The sequence below is a fragment of the Halichoerus grypus genome, chromosome 12 (genome assembly GCF_964656455.1).
Source record: "Halichoerus grypus chromosome 12, mHalGry1.hap1.1, whole genome shotgun sequence".
NCBI classification, from domain to species: Eukaryota; Metazoa; Chordata; class Mammalia; order Carnivora; family Phocidae; genus Halichoerus; species Halichoerus grypus.
Genome location: NC_135723.1, coordinates 67089885 through 67111300, shown reverse-complemented (window position 1 = coordinate 67111300; position 21416 = coordinate 67089885). Strand labels below are relative to the sequence as shown.

Sequence of the window (21416 nt, the reverse complement as noted above, 5' to 3'; positions counted from 1 at the left end):
CTTTGGAGAGGAAGGGATCCCATCTGAGATACTCGTCTCCAACCTGTATTTTGGGTTTTATTCTTTTACCTCTGATTCCTTCATAATTGCAATGCCTTATGACTTATGCTTCACTGTTAGCAGACTTTAATATTTTTCCACTACTGTTAGGAATTATTTCTTTTAAACTACATTTTTCAGATCTGTCAGTGAAACTTAGAACGGAAGAGAATAGATGAAAATGCTGCATCCTTCAACTTAAAGCAGAAGTTCCAAGAGGTTATTTAACCTTGTTAACAAAAGGAAAATCTTGGTAAAACTATATGGATTTGCTTACCATTTTTTTTCCTCTCTCTCTCCCTCTTTTTCTCCCTCTCTGTTTCTGTGAGAATATGCATGCATGTGTATACACACATATATATGCATATATTTTTCCAAATCTTAAAATAATCTTTTAAAGTAATAGGGTCATCAATTTTATGGATGAAGAAATTCAATTAAGGCTTAAGAACTTTCAATTAACTTGATTTAATTTCAAATAAGTAGGAAATTTTGTATTATACTTGACCTAGTACATCCTTTGTCTATTTTTACCTCTTTTAAAGTGATTTGTCCCAACTAGACTTTGAACTCTATCATTTTGGGATAATGGTTTATTCACCTCTGTCACTGGTACCTAGCAGTGGCTGATACATACAGTAGGCACTCAATGGGTGTTTGCTGAATTCAACTGAAGGGAAAAAAACAGAATTCTAAACCTAGTATCTCTGATTTCAGAGCTTACATTGTTTATACCTCACTCTATCACCAGAGCTAACAATTGCTTTAATTCTTCAGAGTTAAGACACCACTGTCTCCCAATGCAAATGTAAGGAAACTGCATTCTCATGCACTCCCTTCCTGTAGCCTGAGGCATTTTCCCAAGGGATCATTTGCATAGGGTCAGAAACTTCTGGACAGGAGGCTCCAGCAGCAAGTTTTAGAGACTAGAACCCTAGAGGACAAGCAGCATGTATCCTGTTTGCTTTTCTAGTTGGTTCCTGCATGCCACAAAGTTAATATACAAGTTGGAAATATTAACGAGATGTGAAAGTAGAATAATGTCAGGAGCAACAGCTTTGGAGACAATGGAGGCAACCAGTTTAAGCTGAGGCTGCACTAGTGCTGAAATTCAACCCTGATCATGACTAGCAAACAGCACTTAAAGAACATCTGTTCCCATAGATCCACCTACGCTAGTGCTTTTGCTTTGGTTTAAGAGGAAAAAGGAGGCCGTACTTGCAGGCTTATATGGATATATAAAGGCTGAAAATGGGCCGAAGGGATGCAACTTCAAGTGTCTTCCCAGGATTGAATCCATGGGCCTTGTTCTAAATCCAATGGAGGGTAAAAGATCTCTTTGCAAGGAACACTCTCAGACTTGGGCATGAGTAGCATTGCTTGGCTTCCCAGACTGTAGATAAAATGCAACACAGAGTGAGTACCATTGAGCATGGTCTTCATTTCTGCTCCAGACTCATTAACCATTGTGATTCTAGCCCTGTGAATTAGTGCATTGATGATGGAGGCTAGAGTAACCACAGGATACCCATGAAGACCAGGATGTTCAGCAGGAGGTGATAGAAACCCAGTGGATAGCTGTGCAGAAAAGCGGTAGTGCCTAGACTACACTTGTAATTATTGTAGACAAATGACATACCTCGTGGGGCATCCCTCAGAACTTGTGTGGGGAGTCTTTTCTCCATTCCTAATATCATGTGTTTAGGCATAGTAGTATAGCTTACTTAATAAAATAGGTTCCGAAGTCTAACTGCCCAGTCTGGACAAAAAATGTTGCCATTTGCCAGTTGTGCCCTGCATTTACTCCTTAACCTTTCTGTGTTCACGATACATGTCCACAGAACAGTACTGCCCTCAAAGTATCATTGTGAATATTAAATAAAATAAAGGACCTAAACACAGCATAGGACTTGGTCCACTTTACGCATTAGTTTGTGTTAGCTGTGTTGTTACTGTAATTAGTATTATTATCATTATTATTTTTTAGTTCATCTTCATTTGGAGCATTAGACCTGCTCATTCCACTCTACTTTTCATTTTCTCAACACTGTTGTGTTATCATAGGCTTCAGAGGTTTTCTTAATAGTCATCTGTACGCAAATGCTAGACTCTCGCTATAAAATTTTCCCTTTTCCTTTTGATTGTGGTATTTGTTGATATTTTTTCCTTTACTTTTCACTGCATCACTTATTTTCCTATTATTTATTATGTCTACAATATGCTAAAGATTCTTCTGAGAACTAGGTATATAGCATTAGGCTACCCTCAAGGAGCTTACATTCTAATGGTGGAGATAGACAATAAAATAAACCCATATATAATGTAATGCCAGATCAATGTAAGAGCTATGAAGAAAAATAGAAGGCAAATGAAGAGAGAGTGACAGGTGATATCAGCTTAAATAAAGAAATCAGGAAAAGCACCCCTTTATTTGTAACAGAGCATAGGGAAAAGCAGAAATTTTTGTGTGTCTTAATTAATGAAAGCAGTAGGGTTCTCAGAGGTGAGCAATTAGGAGTCTCCTTAATAACAACAAGACAAATTGTTGAGCAGCTAGAAGTACGACAGAGGAAACCAAAGAACAAGATAGCTAAGAAGAGCTCTCCTGAGATAAATCAAGCCTCAAAGACTACCCCCGCAAAGGAGCCCAGCTTTAACTGGATCAGACTATGAGGCAATTTATGACCCAAGGTGTTGTCAAAAACAATTGAGAAATCAGCTATTAATCAGTGGAGACTAACAGCTAGGTGTGATAACAAGCCGGAAGCTTAACATGGGGTTCAATCATGGGGCGCCTAGATGGCTCAGTCGTTAAGCGTCTGCCTTCGGCTCGGGTCATGATCCCAGGGTCCTGGGATCGAGCCCCGCATCGGGCTCCTTGCTCTGCGGGAAGCCTGCTTCTCCTCTCCCACTCCCCCTGCTTGTGTTCCCTCTCTCGCTCTGTCTCTCTCTGTCAAATAAATAAAATATATAAAAAAAAATATGGGGTTCAATCAAAGAAAACTGGCTAAAACTGTAGTGTCCCTGGGGAAGGAGGCCAGAGAAACTGTGCATATGCCTAAAGTAGATCAATAGAAATTATATAATCTGAAGAATGGAGAAGGAAAAGGACAAGAACCATATGACAATCTTAACAGACACACAAAAGCATTTCACAATATTCAACACCCTTTCATGAAAAAAAAATACAACAAACTAGAAATAAAAGGGAATTTCCTCTATCTGATCAAAGGCATCTATAAAACTTTCACATTGGATATCATAACTTAATGGTGAAAAGCTGAAGGCTTTACCCCTTAAGATAAAGAACAAGACAAGGATGACTACTCTCACCAACTCTGTTCAACATCGCATTGGAAGTTCTAGACAGAGCAATTAGACAAGAAAAAGAAATGAAAGACATCCAGATTACCAAGAGAGAAGTAAAACTATCTCTTTTTTCAAATTACATTATCTTTTATATAGAAAACCCTAAGGAATATCTTTTCTATGAACAATCCTAAGGAATCCACTATTAAATGAGTTAAGCAAGGTTGCAGGATAATCAACCTACAAAAATTGATTGTATTTCTGTATTAAGCAACAAACAATCGCAGTAACATCAAAAAAGAATAACATACCTAGAAGTAAAATTAATAAATGAACTGCAAAACTTGTAGTGTTAAAACTATAAGATATTGTTGAAAGAAATTGGAGAAGACCTAAATAAATGCAAAGACATTCACATTCGTGGATCATAGACTTAATATTTTTAAGGTAACCATACTCCCCAAATTGATCTACCGATTCAATGTAATCTTTATCAAAATGCCAGCTGGCTTCTTTGCAGAAAAGACATCATGGGGACTGTGGAGTAGAGAACAGGTGGAGGAAATTAAAGTAGAGGTGGAAAGCCCACTTTACAGGCAATTCTATTCATCTAAGTGAAAAGTGATAGGCTGGGCTAGGCTTGTGGTGGTGGGAATGGAGAGATATGACTAGATTCAAGACATTTAGTGGGTAAATCTGCAAAAATGTGAAAATAAACATAGGGGTAAATAACATGAGTCTGTAAATGAACATGGTATTGGAATAATTTACTCTAATGAGCTCTTCAGAGAATAACTGCCAAATGAATCTAAATAAATAATGAGAATCTGCTCATTGACTAAGATGCAAAGCTATTCTTCAGTGAGTGTTCTGCATAAAAAGCAACAACTTTCTTAATTGTTTTTGGCAACTTCTCAGAAGTTCTCATATAATTGTTTTATTGTGGAGCACTAAGTCTTGCTGTATCTTCCAAAAACTTCTTCCCAAAGTAAAGTCTTTAGCAGAGAATAGGGGGATAAAACAGCACAGGTGCTCAGGACTCCTAATAAAAAATAGAAAGTCATTTACTCAGAATGAATATTTAAAGCTATTATATTATTGACTTAAAGGATTCAGTTAATGGGGGTCTGAACTTTGTTTCTGATCTCAATTTTATTGAGTTACAGTTGACATGTACAATTGTAAGCTATTTTTTTTTTTTTAAGTAGACTCCATGCCCAGCATGGAGCCCAATGGGGGGCTTGAACTCATGACCATGAGATCAAGACCTGAGCTGAGATCAAGAGTTGGACATTCAACCAACTGAGCCACCCAGACACCTTACAAATTGTAAGCTATTTAAAGTGTGCATCATGGTGATTTGATATGTGTTTACATTGTGAAAGAATTCTCCTCATCTAGTTAACTAGCACATTTATCATTTTACATATTTGTCTTATTGGGGTGAGGGTAAAAACATTTAACTTCTACTCCTTTAGCAAATTTCAATTACAGAATACAATATTATCAACTATCATCTGAACTTTTAAGCAATTTTTTCTGTCTCTCGTCTTTAAGATCCTATCGCAGATAGCAAGAAAGACAAATAGGTTAAGTAGTGGTTTTCTTGTAAATTACGAGTTCATTCTCAGGTTGCTAAATCAAACGGATTAAACCTACTGCTGTTGATTTAATCATTTAACTGAGTAATGGCATATTTTAGCCTTGTGTTCTATACTTGAGGTTTGAGCTTTTTCCATCAGCAAAATTCATCCTTTTAATTTGTGACTTTCATTCCAACTATTGATTTTTTTTTACAATTTATTTAGCACTATTTCTGTACTTGTGATGATCTCATTTGAAGCTCATTTTATCAAATATTATTTTAACACCAGATTTTGTGTGTGCTTTCAGAATTAGATAGCCTAGAGGGAAAATGCTTTGCTGAGCCAATAATAAAAATACTATTTAGAAAGTTCTATACCACCAGATACAGTTGACATGGATTATTAGAATTTTTAGTTGACTATGGTTATTCTAGTATTTTGTATTCACTGAAACCAAAGCTCATGTTTTTTGTTATCAGAAGGAACTACATTATTTTGTACAAATAGTTCTGCCAAATAGGTGCTGAATTCAATACTAATATCAAAACTAATGTATTTTTATATTTAACCTTTTTGCTGTAACAGTATTAAAATGTAAACGTTTTTAATGTGACATGGTTATAGAAATTTCAGGATCTGAAAATTAGGTATCTTTTATGACAGATAACGTTTTTGTTCTAAGAATTAATTTAGCTTAATTTGATTCTAGGTAAGCAAAAATCAGGAAAAGTTTTGATTAATAAAGTTAAGGAAAGAAAAGAGTAGGTCCTTAAAGGAAACCCTCTGTGGAAATGTTTTTAAATCAAGTACATTTTGTAGATATAATATATAAATTGTGTATATATATATATATAGTGCAATATATATCCCTTTACACGGGCTCCAGATATAACCAAGCAAGTGTGACAGACAGTTATACTGGCCGCTATGAGGCTCCACCTATTTGGATAATCATCCTTTGGCTTAAATCACACTACATATCTTTCCTTGACAACCAAATTAAGTTAGAGGGAAAGAGAACATTAGCAGTTACTATGTGCTGATCATGGGGCTTGGTCCCAGCTTCATAAATTGATTTCAGACATTTAGGACACCCAAAAACTCCAACATGTTTTTTTCTCAGTGATACTATCTATAATTAATAATAGCACAGTTAACTCCAAAGATACCAGGCCAAATTACTATCACAAATAAAAAATAATGCATCCAGAATTATAGCAAAAAAAACCCCAAACACACTGAGATAGTAGTGTCAAGAAGCAGTTATGATAAATGTTAATAATTACTCACAAATATTGCAAATATTTCTCTTGGCGCACTTCATAGCACAGTGTATGCACCGGGCACTCACTTTTCCAATCCGGTAATATTTCAAGGGGAGAGGAGGTATTTTTGTTGCATGTTCTCATCTTACTAGTCCTCCTTGGAAAAGGGTTAAACTTTGGATGCAGCTCTATGAATTCAGTGGGTCAATATTTCTGACGTGATTTGGTCTCAGAGAAGCAGGTGTTTCAGAGCATGATAAGCTACCCTGGAAGATATAGACACATGATGGATGGGTGCATGGAATCTAGACAGATAGAAGTGTCTACTTCCTGAATACTTCCTATGCATCAGATATGGTACCAAATGGTTTGCATAATTACTCCTTACAACAGAACTATTCTCCCCATGTAAAAAGTGTGCAAACAGCAAGGTTTATTATTGTACCAATGTCAAATGGGGGCAGACTAGGAATCCACCCCAGGCATGTCTGTTTCCAAATCATGTGCTTTTTAAAAATAATTATATTGCGCTCTGTCTTATTATATTAACAATTGTATAGGAGATGTTTACTGGGTGCCAGTGTGTTTATTCTTTGATTATATGTTATGTGTTTCAAATACATGATCTCATCTGAGCAAGGTATTATTTTACATACGAGACTCAGAAAGACCAAATATTAGTTTTATGGCCACCAAATCCTTCTGTGGCTTCTGTGTTGACCTTCCAAATTCAATCACTTGGAAAATATGATGTCTTTACTCTTAGGAATTTTAATAATCAATGCATAGGAAGCAAGGGGCAGTATCTTTTTCCTTTTCCCCCTTTTATTTTATTTTTTTTAAAGATTCTATTTATTTATTTGAAAGAGAGAGAGAGAGCATGAGCAAGGATGAGGGGGAGAAGCAGACTCCCCTGATAAGCCTGATGTGGGGCTGAATCCCAGGACCCTGGGATCATGACCTGAGCCAAAGGCAGTCCCTTAACCGACTGAGCCACCCAGGTGCCCCTCTTTTTCTCCCTTTTAGATGAGGTAATTGAACCACAAACAATTCAGTGACTTGCAAATTCTCCTTAGCCAGTCAGTGGTGAAGTCAAAATTATAGCTCCTGGATCTGAATCATGCTGTTTCTCTGGAAAGTTCCTCACCTGAAGAGGCTATAGTCAGCTTTTGTTATTCCACTGCCCAGCAAGCTTCCTGACCTTCACATGCTTGTCTCCTCTTGGTGGGCTCCAAGGAGACCAGGAGAACACTGCCTGGTAGAAATAGTGCCTGTCTTTGAATCTACATCAAGACCATGCTGGGTCTCTCAGCAGTGTGGGGTGTTTTCCCCATGTATAGAGTGTGTGTGTGTGTGTGTGTGTGTGTGTGTGTGTTGCTTTTAATAAAAGGCACTTTTGGGGGGATAATATGCTGGCTTAACTTCAGCTTAAAAAATCAGTTTTTCTGCTTGTAATCTAAACACTCTCCAAAGATGTGTAAACCTGATAACAATCCACGATAAAGGACTCATAAGCAGAACCTGTCCTGCACATACATTTCCCAAGGGGAGAACCAAAATGATTTGCAAAGCAGGATCTACAGAAAATGCATTCTCTTCCACATACAGGAGAAGTGTGGATACTGTGAGAATGTAAAGGCCTGCTTCCCAAGTGGCCTTGGCAGAGAACAGTCCTTATTACCATGACACTGGGTAACGTGGACTGTTAGCTGTATTGGGGGCAAAGTGGGGCCGGCCCCTTGTACTGAGCCAAATGGCCAGTGTTGGCAAGAAAGACGAAACAGCTGAGGAAGCTCACACCATCCTTGTTCCCATGAGGTTTAGTGAAAATAGCACATACTTAATCAGGTAACCTGAACTAGTTACCTTTCCTGGTCAGTAAAATGATGATAAAAGTAATAACAGCTACAGTGATGACCTTACAGGGAAGATGGTTGAGAAATTTTAAAGAAACTGTGGGTTTGTGTGTGGGTGTGTGTGGTGTATGTGTATGTAATGTAACATATGTATAAATATGTATTATGTACTATATACATAAAACACAGCACAGTGTTCATGCACTGATTCATTCATCCACTCAAATGCACAGTAAGTGCTGGCCTCCTAGGTTCTTTTTGTTCTGCCCCCTCTCCCTACCTCAACCTGATTTTTGTCCAAATGCTTGGGATAGCTCTGAAATCCCTTTTTCTATTTTGATTTGAATTTAAAACTCATTTTGATGGTTTAAAGAAAACATCATCTCTTCTCTTCTACTATAAGAATTATGACTTAGATGTTTCTGTCAGCTCTAAGCAACTGACTGCTCCTCAGGACAGTAAACAACCGAAATCAGAGGGTTTCAGAGATTGGTTATCTTGCCTTTTGAGTCACAGACACAAAAGGCAAAAAAAGAGATAAGAGAAAAAGCATTCACCTGAATTTGTGCTGCTCTCTCAAAACTATCTTTTTCTCCTGCAACCTCATCCACTCATCAGCCCACAGCATTCCCTCGTCCCTGTGGATATTCAATAGCTGAGCTGAGTTGGTTATCCTTTATGTTAGGGTCAGAGTATGTTTCCCAGTTAGAATGCCTGAAATAGCATCTCTAGGCAATTTCCTCCTTGTTCTCTGCCTCAATGTCTTTACACAGACTGTCCCTTCTGTCTCAACACTGCAACACTGCCAGCAAGCCCCAGGGACCCCTCAGCCCCTGTACAATCCCACCTCTTAATTACGTCCTATGAAGCTTTCAGATCCTAGCCAGCTGCTTAGGTAAATTGGATCCTCTTATTATACATTCTAAAAACAAAAAAATCCACATTTTTTCAAAGCACTTGCCACAGGTTGCAATGATATGCGTGTGTGTATGTGGTTATTCGACAAACATCTGTCTTCTGCACAGCACCGTAAGCTACAGAACAGTGGAGTTTGTGTCTGTTTTCTTCTCTATTACATCACTGTACTGAGGACAGTGCTGGGCACATGGTAGGCACATGTGCATTTGTTGAATGAATACAGTATTGGTAATGACCCAGTAGGAAGACTCATTCCCGTAAATATTCCAAAGCCTCAACTCTGCCTAGGATGATGCTGAAATGTCCCCTTAGACGGGGTATTCACTGAAACACAGTAGAACAGTCAGAGTCTTGGGAAAAATCAAGGATGCTTTTCAGGCCCATCATGGTCAATCCTTTTGTTTAAAACCTATTTCACATACTATGTATGGTGGCAGCTTGTATACAACACCCAGGAAATATGAGCTGGTCTCTCTGTTCCACGACTGGGTCACCTGCCTTTCTGAGCAACAACAAGCACATGGAAAGAGAAGAGCATCAACCTCTGTAGCCCTCCTATGATGTGCCCAGCACTTTGCCTTCACCGTTTCCTTAAAGGGAATGACTGTAATTCTGTTTATTCCATGTTCCCTAAGACACCTCTATGAGTCTTGGACATATAGCAAGCATTGTATTAACCATTCATTAATGCTTGTCAAAGAAATTTCATTTATGAAAACAGGGACCCTGTGACATGTGGGCAACCGTGGACAAACAAAAACAATGGTGGCTTATGAGGACGTGTTTTACACTTCTGTCACTTAGAAAAGAGAACCATAGCAGGGATGAATTCTGAAAATTAAAAAAAAAAATGTGTTTGCTTAGTGCTATAGGAGAAAGTGTTGAAGTAAAGGCAATTAAGGATGTGTGGTAATCATGGAGATAAATTCTTAGCTAACTGTGAAAAACTAAGATAGCCAAACTTTAATAGGTGTGGATAAGGGGTGCTGATTATATGGCACCTCGCTCCAAAGATATCCCCTAAGATGTCTGTCTGGCCTCAACATAGGCAAGGCCTGAAGATTTCTTTGGCTCAATCTTCAATCATTTTAACACCTGGAAAATCTCCTTTCATCTATACCTCCCCCACTTCTCCCCCAAATACTAGATTACTTTGAAACAAATCACTGGTATTATAACATTTCATCCATGAATGTGTCAATCCTAAAAGATAAGGACTCTTCCTTTTAATATAACCACAATACCATTATTATACCTTAAAAAAAAAAAAAAAAAAAGAATTCCTTAGTGTCTTATTCAGTCAGTGAGATCTCCCAGTACGTCATATAAATGCTTTTATTGTTGGTTGGTTGGCTGTTTTTTCTTTTATTTCCACAGTTGTCTTGTTGGAATCAAATCCAAACAGGATCCCCATTATGCATTGGTTGATATATCCCCTGTGTCTCTTGTAATCAATAGTTTTCTCCTCCTTTGTATTTGTATTTGCAATCTATCTTTGGAAGAAAGTGGGTCATTTGTTCTGTAGAGTCTTCCACATGCCGCATCGCATTACTATGTCAATAGGGTATTGTTTAATATGCTTTTCTGTGTCTTGTGTTTTCTGTACAGTTGCACTTAGAGGCTTAATATGTTCAGGTTCCATGTTTGGCAAGAATATGTCATAGCTGGCATTTTGTACTTTCTTTTGCATCCCATCAGGAGGCACATAGTTGCTTATTGTCTCTCTTTTTTGTTATGTTAAAATTGATCAGTAGATTCAAGTGTTGTCAACCTGAGCTGTTCATTGTAAAGTTTTTTATTAGCTTTTCACCAAATGATTTTAATAGTCTTTGATTGCTTTTTGCCTGGATCCAGTTTTCATTAGGGGTTCTGAAATGTTGATACTCCTAATTCTATCATTCTTTCTGCATTTATTACCTAGAAATCTTTTATAAAGAACCTTCTCTCATCAATGGAATATGAATATGTGTCTATGTATATATTCTTCATTATAGTTTGTACACAAAATGCAGGACAAATGCCTTTCCTTTGTTTACCAGTTTTCAGATTGAGTGGGTTCAGTTGCATCTTCTAACGGTGATCACAAGTTTGGTTTTCTTTTTAATATATCACTATGAACGTGTGGATTTAAACATGTTTGATATGACTCAACTCATTGCAGTTATTATCCTTATTGATAGTTCAATTCTCCCATTTTTGAGACAAGTGGAAGGCAGTTAAAGTCAGCTCTAGAGTCCTTTTGATATGACCCCAATGATTTTCAATAACTTCCTTACTTTCAAGATTGAGGCGTCAGGGTTTATGTTGTACATTTGCTGCTGCAGACCTGGAATCAGCCATTTCTCCAGAGTTTTATTGGTAGTTTTCTTCTCTATTTCTAGAAGCTCTTTATACATGAGGTGATATAAGCAGCAGTATTTTTTTCCCAGTTGGCCTTCTGTCTTTTTACTTTATATATGTGAACATTGCTTCTGGTTTTGAGTCCTAAGTAGGAAAGTATTCTACACTCTATAAAGGAATTCATCCATGTTTTCTTCTAGAGTATATGTAATTTCACTTTTCAAATTTAAATTTCTAATTAATTTGGAATTTATGCTAGTACACAGTTGAGGGATAGATCAATGTTGTCCTTTTCCAAATGGCTATCTGATTATCCCAATAGATAGAGTTATTAAAAAGTCCATCTTGCTCTTCTCTTCTCTTCCTTTTCCTCCATTTCCAAAACAGTTACCTATTAAAGCCATTTAGTGGAGTGTCCCCATGTAGAACAGAGTGGCATGGACTGAGGCTGAGTAGGGTGAGAAGGCTCAAAGGAAAAAGGACTTACACAGGATATCAGAGTCCAGGTAGGGTCTGGAGGGTGTGTGTGTGTGTGTGTGTGTGTGTGTGTGTGTGTGTGTGTTGGGTAATGATGACCCAGTATTAGGAATCAGAACCCAACAGTGGGAGATAGACATTTACATGTGTGGGAATCAAGGTGTGAAATGTCAGGGCCCAAGCAGAGTGAGGAAGGCATATATACATGAGGCTGGCCAGGCATGGGGTCAAAGCCCAAGCAGGGAGTGGAGGATGTCTGCACGAGAGAAACCCAGCACAGATTGTCAGCACCTGAGTAGCATGATGAGGTCATCTCTGGTGGGGAGGAGTGCGGCAGCAGTGATAGGGGATTGATTATATCCAGAGGAATTGGTCAAACAGGTAAATATGTAAAGGATTTCAGGAGCTGATTATCTCATTGTTGGAGAAGGGAGTCATTAATATAGAATGAAAGAAAACTAAAATCATCAGCCTTCACTGAAAACTACAAAACAATGCAGAGAGAAATTAAAGAATACCTAAACAATTGCAAAAATATACATTAGTGTATTGCAAAACTCATTATTGTTTAAATGTGAATCCTTCCCAAAGTGACTAGTAGATTCAGTATCATCCCATTTGAAATTCCAGCATTTTGGTAAGAATTAACAAATTGATTTTAATATTTGTAAGAAAATACAAAGGACCTATAATAGCCAAAACAATCTTGAAAAAGACATTAGAAGAAGAAAAAAGTTAGGAATTTTTAACTAGGTGTGCCTGACTGGCTCACTTGGTTAAGCATCTGCCTTTGGCTCAGGTCATAATCCCAGGGTTCTGAGATGGAGCCCCGCCTCAGGTGTCAGTGGGGATTCAGTGGGGAGTCTGCTTCTCCTTCTCCCTCTGCCCCTCCCCCCAATTTGTGCATGCTCTCTCTCTCTCATATAAATAAATAAAATCTTTTTAAAAAAAGAAATATTTAACTATATGATCTTAAATCTTATAAAATTATAATAATTAATAAAGTATTTTTATTAGGGATAGAAATATATCCATGGTACAGGTTATCTTTAATTTCTCTTTGCAGAAGTTTGCGTTTTCAGTATAAAGATCTTACATGTTTGTAAGTATATTAGATTTTTTATTCTATTGCAAATGGTATTGGTTTTTAAATTTGATTTTTCAGGGCGCCTGGGTGGCTCAGTCGGTTAAGCGACTGCCTTAGGCTCAGGTCATGATCCTGGAGTCCTGGGATCGAGTCCCACATCGAGCTCCCTGCTCAGCGGGGAGTCTGCTTCTCCCTCTGATCCTCTTCCCTCTCACGCTCTCTGTCTCTCATTCTCTCTCTCTCGCAAATAAATAAATAAAATCTTAAAAAAAATAAAAATAAAAAAAATAAATTTGATTTTTCAGTTGTTTGTTGCTAATACATAGAAATATAATTGATTTTGGGACACCTGGGTGGTGCAATCAGTTGAGTGTCCACTCTTGGTTTTGCTTTGGGTCATGGTCTCAGGGTCCTGGGATTGAGCCCAGGACTGGCTCTGCTCTCAGAACAGAGTCTGCTTGAGACTCTCTCTCCCTCTGCCCTCTCTGCCCCTCCCCCCCAACTCTCTCTCTCCCTCTGTTAAATAAATAAATGAATCTTTAAAAAATAAAGAAATACAATTAATTTTGTATATTGACTTGTATCCTGTGTGCTTGCTATATTTCCTTGTTAGTTCCAGTGGTTCTTACAGATTCATTTAGAATTTCCTACATATATAATCAAATCATCTATGAATAAAAATAATTTTAATTATTCCTTTCATATGTATACCTTTTGTTTCATCTTCATGCCTTGTTGCACTAGCTAGGACTCCCTGTACAATATTAAATAGAAGTGGTAAGAGTGGGCAACTTTGCCTTGTTTCTGGACTTACAGAAAAAAGTATTCAGTCTCTCACCACTAAGTATGTTAGGCGTAGATTTTTTTTGTGGATACACTTGATCAGTTTAAAAAAAAGCTTCCTTCTATTTCTAATTTGCTGAGAGGTATTGTCATAAATGAATGTTTAATGCTTTTTCTGTATATATTAGGATGATCATATGGTTTTTCTTCGTTCTATTAAGATGGTGAATTACTTTGATTGATTTCCAAATGTTAAACTTTGTATTCTTGGGATAAAGCTCACTTGGTCATATGTGTTATTTTTTTATATATTTCTTGATTTGGTTTCCTAATATTTTGTTAAGAGTTTTTCCATCTATGTACTGATAGATATCGGTCTATAATTTTCCTTTCTTTTAATGTCTGCTGTTTTATTATCAGGGTTATGTTGGCCTCGTAAAACAGGTTTTGATATGTTTTTTCATCCTATGTTTTCCAAAAGCACTTGGGTAATATTAGTTTTATTTCTTTTTAAAATGTTTATCACTAAAGCCATTAGGGCCTGGAGATTTCTCTGAAAAAAACTTTTAATTATAGATTCAATTTCTCTAAGAGAGATGGGAATTGTTCATCTTTTCTATTTAATGTTACGGTATTTTAGATAAATCTGTTGGGTTTTATCCCAAGGAATTTTTCCATTTCATTTCAAGTGGTCAAATTTATTAGCATAAAGTTATTCGTTATTTTTTATTATCACCTTGTCAGTACCTTTAGGTCTTATATTAATGTTCTTTGTCCTTCTCGATGTTAGGAACATGTGCCTTCTCTCTTAATTGTCTTTATCAGTCTTTTTTTTTTAAAGATTTTATTATTTGAGAGAGTAAGAGAGAGCACAAGTTGGGGGAAGGGGCAGAGGGAGAGGGAGATGCAGACTCTCCACTGAGCAGGGAGCCCATGGGGCTCCATCCCAGGACCCTGGGATCATGACCTGAGCCAAAGGCAGACGCTTAACTGACTGAGCCACCCAGGCACCCCTATTGTCTTTATCAGTCTTAACAAAGGTTTGTCAATATAAGTATTCTTTCAAAAAACTAAGGTTTGGTTTATGATATTAATTATTAATTAATTTGTGCTTTTATCTTCATTTTGGTCATTGTGTATCTTCAAATATATCAGACACATTTCAATACTCAAATGTGTTAGAGTGACCTGTTCATGCACAGAGGCTAATCACTTAGGAAATGAACTTCTATTTGTCAGAAGTTACAGATTGACTTTCTATAGAAGCTGTTTAACTAACTGCTGGACACTATTCAATTAAGGGAAAAAAGCAAAACAAACCCTTTAATAAATGAGAAATACAGATAGAAACATTAATATTATTTGATATTACTTAAATTTTACTGTTAAACCTAAATGTGATAAATTATTCAAGTTCAAGCACTTGGACTGTAAAAAACATTTTATCTTCATAGCATATTGCATAATCAGTTACTCATGGGCAAAATTTTTCAGAACCTTTTGACTATTAATGAGAAAAAAGAATCACAGACTTTGAGACACTAAAGAAAGTCGTTCGCAATTGTACATTTGAATGTATGCCATTGTTAATTAGTAAATTAGTTTTTTAGTTAATTTAATAGGATTTTTTTTCCTGAGAAGCTGATATAAAGCTGGTGATGCTTGTAATTGATTGTATCTCTGAACTCAAGAAATAAGTATTTTGCAGAGAAACTGAAATTTTCATTAATATTGATGACCTTTTAGGAAAAATAAGAAACCAAATTAAAGCAAGATGTGGAAAAAATTCTGAGCTGAACAATAACCATGGAAGAAAAAGATGAAGTTGTCAAAACATAAAAGCTGTTGGCCCCAAGGGAGCCACTTCTCAGGCATGTTTGTTCAGATCTTAAAGAAAAGATTATTTCTTTGCTATTTAAATTCCTTTTGATCTTACAAACAGATTAAAACTTCTTTATTAATATTAGAAAGCTAGCATAATCCTGATACCTAATTCTAATAGAAATAACACACAGAGGGAAAAAAACCAAAACACATGGTATGTTCATTTGTAAATGTCAATTCACAAATCCCAATAGAAAATTTAATTCTGAAATATAAATTTCAGAAACTCAATGGTTAATATTAGAATTTCTAGTAATATTATTAATTAGTTGAACATATTTCAAATGTCTGTTGGAATAAGAATAAGGGGGAAAGCTGAATTAAACAAAGTCAAAGAAATTTCCTGGCTACAAGTCTCCTCACAACCTTAATTTGTTCAAATACAAGGAAAAATTGTCTTCACTCTTACCAAACTTAATTGATCATAAAACCTTTTTTTTTTAGATTTTAATTTTTTTAAGTAATTTCTACACCCAGTGTGGGGTTTCATTTATATTTACATTTATAAGCCCTTCTGTATTTCCCTTTCACAAACAGATATAACTTCTGCAATCTGAAAAAAAATGCTATTTAAAAAAAAAAAAAAGCCACTGAGATGCTCTCTGTTGCCCTCGTAAGAGTCCAAAATACATTAGAAGGTATATAAGTTTCTTCATGATTTGGCCCTTGCTTTTACCACAAGAATCCACCGAATGAGCCAGCTAGGCTCCCCCTTAAAACCTTTTTTAATGCTAGAAATAATGTGCTTTACAACTCAGTTTGAGAAATGTTGAAAATGTCAATACATGAAAGGGGGATAGCAAGGTGATCATTTTGATAGGTGTTAAAACAGCAAATGACAAAAAAAGAAAAAGGAGTCAACACATTTACATATTTAAGAATGCTTGGAAATTCTAACTGGAGTACTGGTGCAAGAAAAGAAACAACAGAAGCAAATGCAAAAAGGAAAAGAATATATAGTATTCCTTTATAATGACTGGTTATCAGGAAAATAACTAAAAAAAGTCAACCAGTAAATGTTAAAAACATAAAAATGTTCAATAAGGTAATCAGCAGAGTGAAAATAAAAAGTATATTAACAAAAATAAACTATTAGGAAATAGGTGGAAAAATATCCCATTTTCAATAACCACAAAATATAGAAATTAAATAGGAAAAAATAAAATTATCATGGACTTACATGAACAAATGATTCAACTCCAATGAATGACATAAATGAAGACTTGGATAGTTAGAGAGACAACATGAATCTGACAAAAAGAATATCAAGTTATCTAAAGAAATGCAGTATAAGAAAAGTAGAGTAGAGTCTGGCTAAGTGTTTGGGGGGAAAAGAAATAATTAGAGCTCCACTTCACATATTACATAAATATAAATACTATGTGGATAAAAAATGTGATTACCAGGATAAATCATGTAATATTATTCATATAATCATGCAGTGGGGGATGCCTTTCTAAGCCCAATCCCAGAAGCAGAACCCGTAAAGGGAAAGATTGATAGATTCAGTTATCAAAATGTTGGAAAACATTTTTTAAAAAAAGATTTATTTATTTTTTTTTAGAGAGAGAGAGAAAGCACAGGAGTGGCGGTGGGGAAGGAGGGAGGGGCAGAGGGAAAGAATCTTAAACAGACTCCCCTCTGAGCGCGGAGCCCAACACTGGGCTTGATCTCAGGACCCTGAGATCATGACCTGAGCTAAAAGCAAGAGTTGGATGCTTAACCAACTGAGCCACCCAGACGCCCCAGAAAACTTCTTTCCTATAGCTTCTATGCAACAAAATACCCATGAACATAATTTACCAACAAACAAAAATATTTTCAATATATACTACAAAGAGTAAATATCCTTAATATAAGATCTCATAAGAAAAGAATTAATACAATAAATAACAAAGGTTTTTAACATACAATTTGGAAGAGAAGAGAAAATTAACAAACTGATACATGAAAGTAGGCTTTACTTCAATATTAAACAGAGGAACACAATTGACAATGAGTTGGAATGCTTTACTTATGAAACTGTCAATTGTTAAAAAACCTGATTGCTACTCAGTGGTTGAGGTGATGTAGGGCAGGAGAAAGACTGGAACTGTGTTTCAGTGGGCAGTTTAGCAGCATATATACCAACATCTTTAAATACCTTAAATGCAACTGTGAATGTTTTATTCCCTGGGAATTTTTAGAGATCTATAATCTAAACCTTTTAGCAAAAGGTTTAGCTATGAAAGTTTACCATGGTATTGTCGTTTGAGTGAAAATTTGGAGAAGCATAAATGTTCACGATAGGAAATTGTTTAAATAAATAAATTGAACAAAAATAATTTATTCTAATATTATTAATTATACTGTAGGTGAAATTTTGTGGTATGGAAATACTCACCAGATATATTAAAAGGAACATACAGATTAAGAAACATTAAAGAGAGATTGACAAACAGAGACTAAGAACAGGATAGAATCACAAAGAAGACTCAGATGGATATACACTAAGCTGTTAAATGTAGCTATGTGAAGGGGCTTGGGGTGTGTTTTCTTTGTGTTTTTAATTATCTGTAATTTAAAAATTTTTTTTATTATTATGTTCAATTAGCCAACATATAATACATTATTAGTTTTTGATGTAGTGTTCAAGGATTCATTAGTTGCCTATAACACCCAGTGCTCATTACCTCCCATGCCCTCCTTGATACCCATCACCTGGTTACCCCATCCCTCCACCCCCATCCCTTGTAATTTTTTTTACAATCAACAGGCAATGTTTGTAACAACAACAAAAAGAAATAAAAAGTATTGTATCAATTGTGGATAATATTATACCAAAATATTAACAATAGGACAAAAGGACTGTGGGGGCTTTTCATTTATATTTACATTTATAAGCCTTTCTGTATTTCCCTTTCACAGACAGGTATAACTTCTGCAATCTGAAAAAAAATGCTATTAAAAAAAAAAAAAACACTGAGATGCTCTCTGTTGCCCTCATAAGAGTCCAAAATACATTAGAAGGTATATAAGTTTCTTCATGATTTGGCTGTTGCTTTTACCACAAGCCAGCTCTCTTACTACATCCTCTACTGCAGTCTAAGGCTGGACAGAAGGACTTTCAGTTCTCTACAAACAGGAAAGCTCACTCTCCCCTCTAGGCATTTGATCCTGCCCACACGTCCCTTCCTCACTTCTCACAACACCTTTACTGGAAAATCTTCCTCACCCTTCACACGCTGCTAACTGGGTCAGGTGCCTCGTGCATACCTACATCATTTCACTAATCACATATCATTTTCTGTTTTCTTGTCTTTCTCCCTCACCAGGTTCTAAGCTCCTATGAGGAAGTACTTAATGAGTGATCAACTATTGTTCTCAAAAGAGGTAATGAAATAAGAAAATGAATGGAACCAGCCTCCATTTATCAGATGCTGCCGTGGGCATTTCATTTATTTTATCTCACTGAATCCTTACCAAGATTATATGAAGTAGGTATTATTTTGACCCTTTCCAGATAAGAAGACAAAGGTCCAAAGAATTTAGGAATTTGGATCACCCTGAGCAGCCCCCAGCACATAGTAAATGCTAATAATTATAGAATAAAAGAACACACATAGTCTGTGGTAATTTCTCTAAAGGCAAAACTAAATGAAGAATTGAGCTTATTACTGGATAACCAAAACAAAAAACACCTTGTTATGAGGGTGAGATATAGAGTAGAAATGGGAATAGGTTGTTTAATTTCCTTTTTCCTTTTTGTCCTGAATTATTTTAGATGGCTACAGAGAGTGCCTGGATTCATCTGCATTAAAACCCCTTGAGAATTTTTATAGGTTGAACCAAAACAGAATAATGAAATGAACCTTCCTAGGCAGAAAGGCAGAAGCAGACATGAAAGATGATTCTCTGAATTATTTGGCCTTTATAGGAAGAACCATGATGAGCTTCTAGAAAATGCATTATTGATGTGATGTAATAAGGTGAGCTTTCTTTTTTCTTTTTTTCTTTTCAAATAATGACTTATTTTATATTAACTGTGGTATGAAACATTGCCACTAAGGTTGTTCTCAGCACAAGTGAATTGTATTTGATTTCCTACCCTGCCTTTTCCATCTATTTCAATAGCTCTCCTGTTTTGTCAATGAGGTTTTATTCATGTCATTATTCGATTTCTAGTTCAGCATGGATTCAATGGATTCAAGAGATTTTTCTTCCCCAAATCATACCCTCTGTTCCCTACACTGAGTTTTCTTTGATTTCTGAGTAGTGCCTAGTCATTTCATGCTTACCTCCATATTTCATTTCCTTCTGCATAAAAATAGCACTCTTTAATTGTGCTACAGTTGAGAAAATAGATGTTCCAAAATAATTAAATATTTTTATTTTAAAAGGGCAGCCTCTACTTAATATCTTGAAAAATATCAAAATCCACAGCACTGTTCTCTTATTTTATATACAAATCCCACTTGCATTCAAGATTGTTCTTGGAGCACTGGGACAAACAAACTCAAAATCTAATCGATAAAGGGAAAATTGTTAATTAGGGCTTGATATGAAATTTACAAATTTAAATTATGCAAATATTAATGTCCTTCCCATTTGATTCTTCTCATTATCATTCAGTAATGATTTATTTGTTGTCTATTTAGAAATCAGTTGACACAAACATAAATACATACTGAGCCAATGTCCATTTTCTTCCTTTATACAACAGAAAGTCTCGTGTGCCGGGCACTGTGCTAGACACAGTCTCTATTCTCTTTAGCTTATAGTATAAAAGGAAGACAGATGAAGTCACACTAATGGTTGTACAATTACAAATCAAGATGAGTGCCCTAAAGAAAAGGAATATGGTTGGAGGAACTTCTCTGGGCTGGGTCCGTCAAGTGGCACACTTGCCAGACCTTTAAACTGTGGTCTCTGGCAAGTCTGTAGCCTTCCTGGGCTGCCTGTGATCACACTGAAACACTTTCCCTGCTAAACACTTGAGATGAAAAACTCGCTAGACCTGACCCGGTCTGAATTTTAAAATTCAGTTGGAAAATCTTCTGCTTCTACTGTTAACACTGCAACACATTATATTTTCAGGTTTAAAATAAGTTTTATCTTGGAGGTGGCTGCCCACCTACCAAGGCTTCATTTAGAACATGTGGTCCCAAGTGTTTGAGTATCCACAGCAAAAAAGGGTGTGGGAGAAGCACCAGAGAAAAATCTTTGAGTGTGTGGCAATGGCTGGGCCACACGGTAGCATACGGGGCTTTGGCAGTAATGCATGGTGTTCCTGGACAACTCTGTCCTGTTTCACCATTGCTCACAAAGAAACTCCCTTTGCACACACACACACACACACACACACACACGGACACAGACACCCCTTCACATCAAATGCATACACTTAATTAGAAACATTAGGGAAAAAGGTTGATAAAGCAAGGTACATGAGTCCATTAGGAAAACTTAAACCCAAGGAAGGAACTGAATGAGTAAAATGAAAAACTGGCCTTTTGGCAAATATTCATGGTCAAGGTAGACATTGTACTTGGGAATGATTGATTGGGTTTAAGGTTTAGTGAGTTCATGTCAGGTACTTGATGACTTCACATGGGACAAGTATCATCTTACCAAACTGCAAAAAAATACAACTCAGAAAGTGAAGTCACTTATCCAAGGTCACTTCACTTCTAAGTGGCAGACTAAATTTAAACTCGCTTGTTCAGAGTTCTTTTCCCATCATCATTTTAGGAAAAAGATGTTGAAATTAAAAACATGATGAAAAATCCAGTGTTCATCTTGCGCTTGCTGGAAAGGCTTATAGAAAGGATCCTGGGTGAGGAATGAAAGGTCTTATGTCCTGGTTGCCAGCATAATAGGTCACCACATACAG

At 36.3% G+C, this 21416-nt stretch overlaps 1 long non-coding RNA gene across 3 annotated transcripts in view; it reads left to right on the top strand.

Annotated features, from left to right (window-relative positions):
- LOC144379587 (uncharacterized) overlaps positions 1 to 21416 on the top strand; it is a 76331-nt gene that overhangs the window by 41620 nt on the left and 13295 nt on the right. Inside the window, exons 1-3 of one of the 3 annotated variants that reach the window (XR_013442823.1) lie at positions 4557 to 4677; positions 18859 to 19020; positions 19308 to 19512. This is a non-coding gene — a long non-coding RNA (uncharacterized LOC144379587). Of the gene's footprint in view, positions 1 to 4556; positions 4678 to 18858; positions 19021 to 19307; positions 19513 to 21416 lie in introns of those variants that run through there. The other 2 variants (XR_013442825.1, XR_013442824.1) reach the window with 2 other exon arrangements.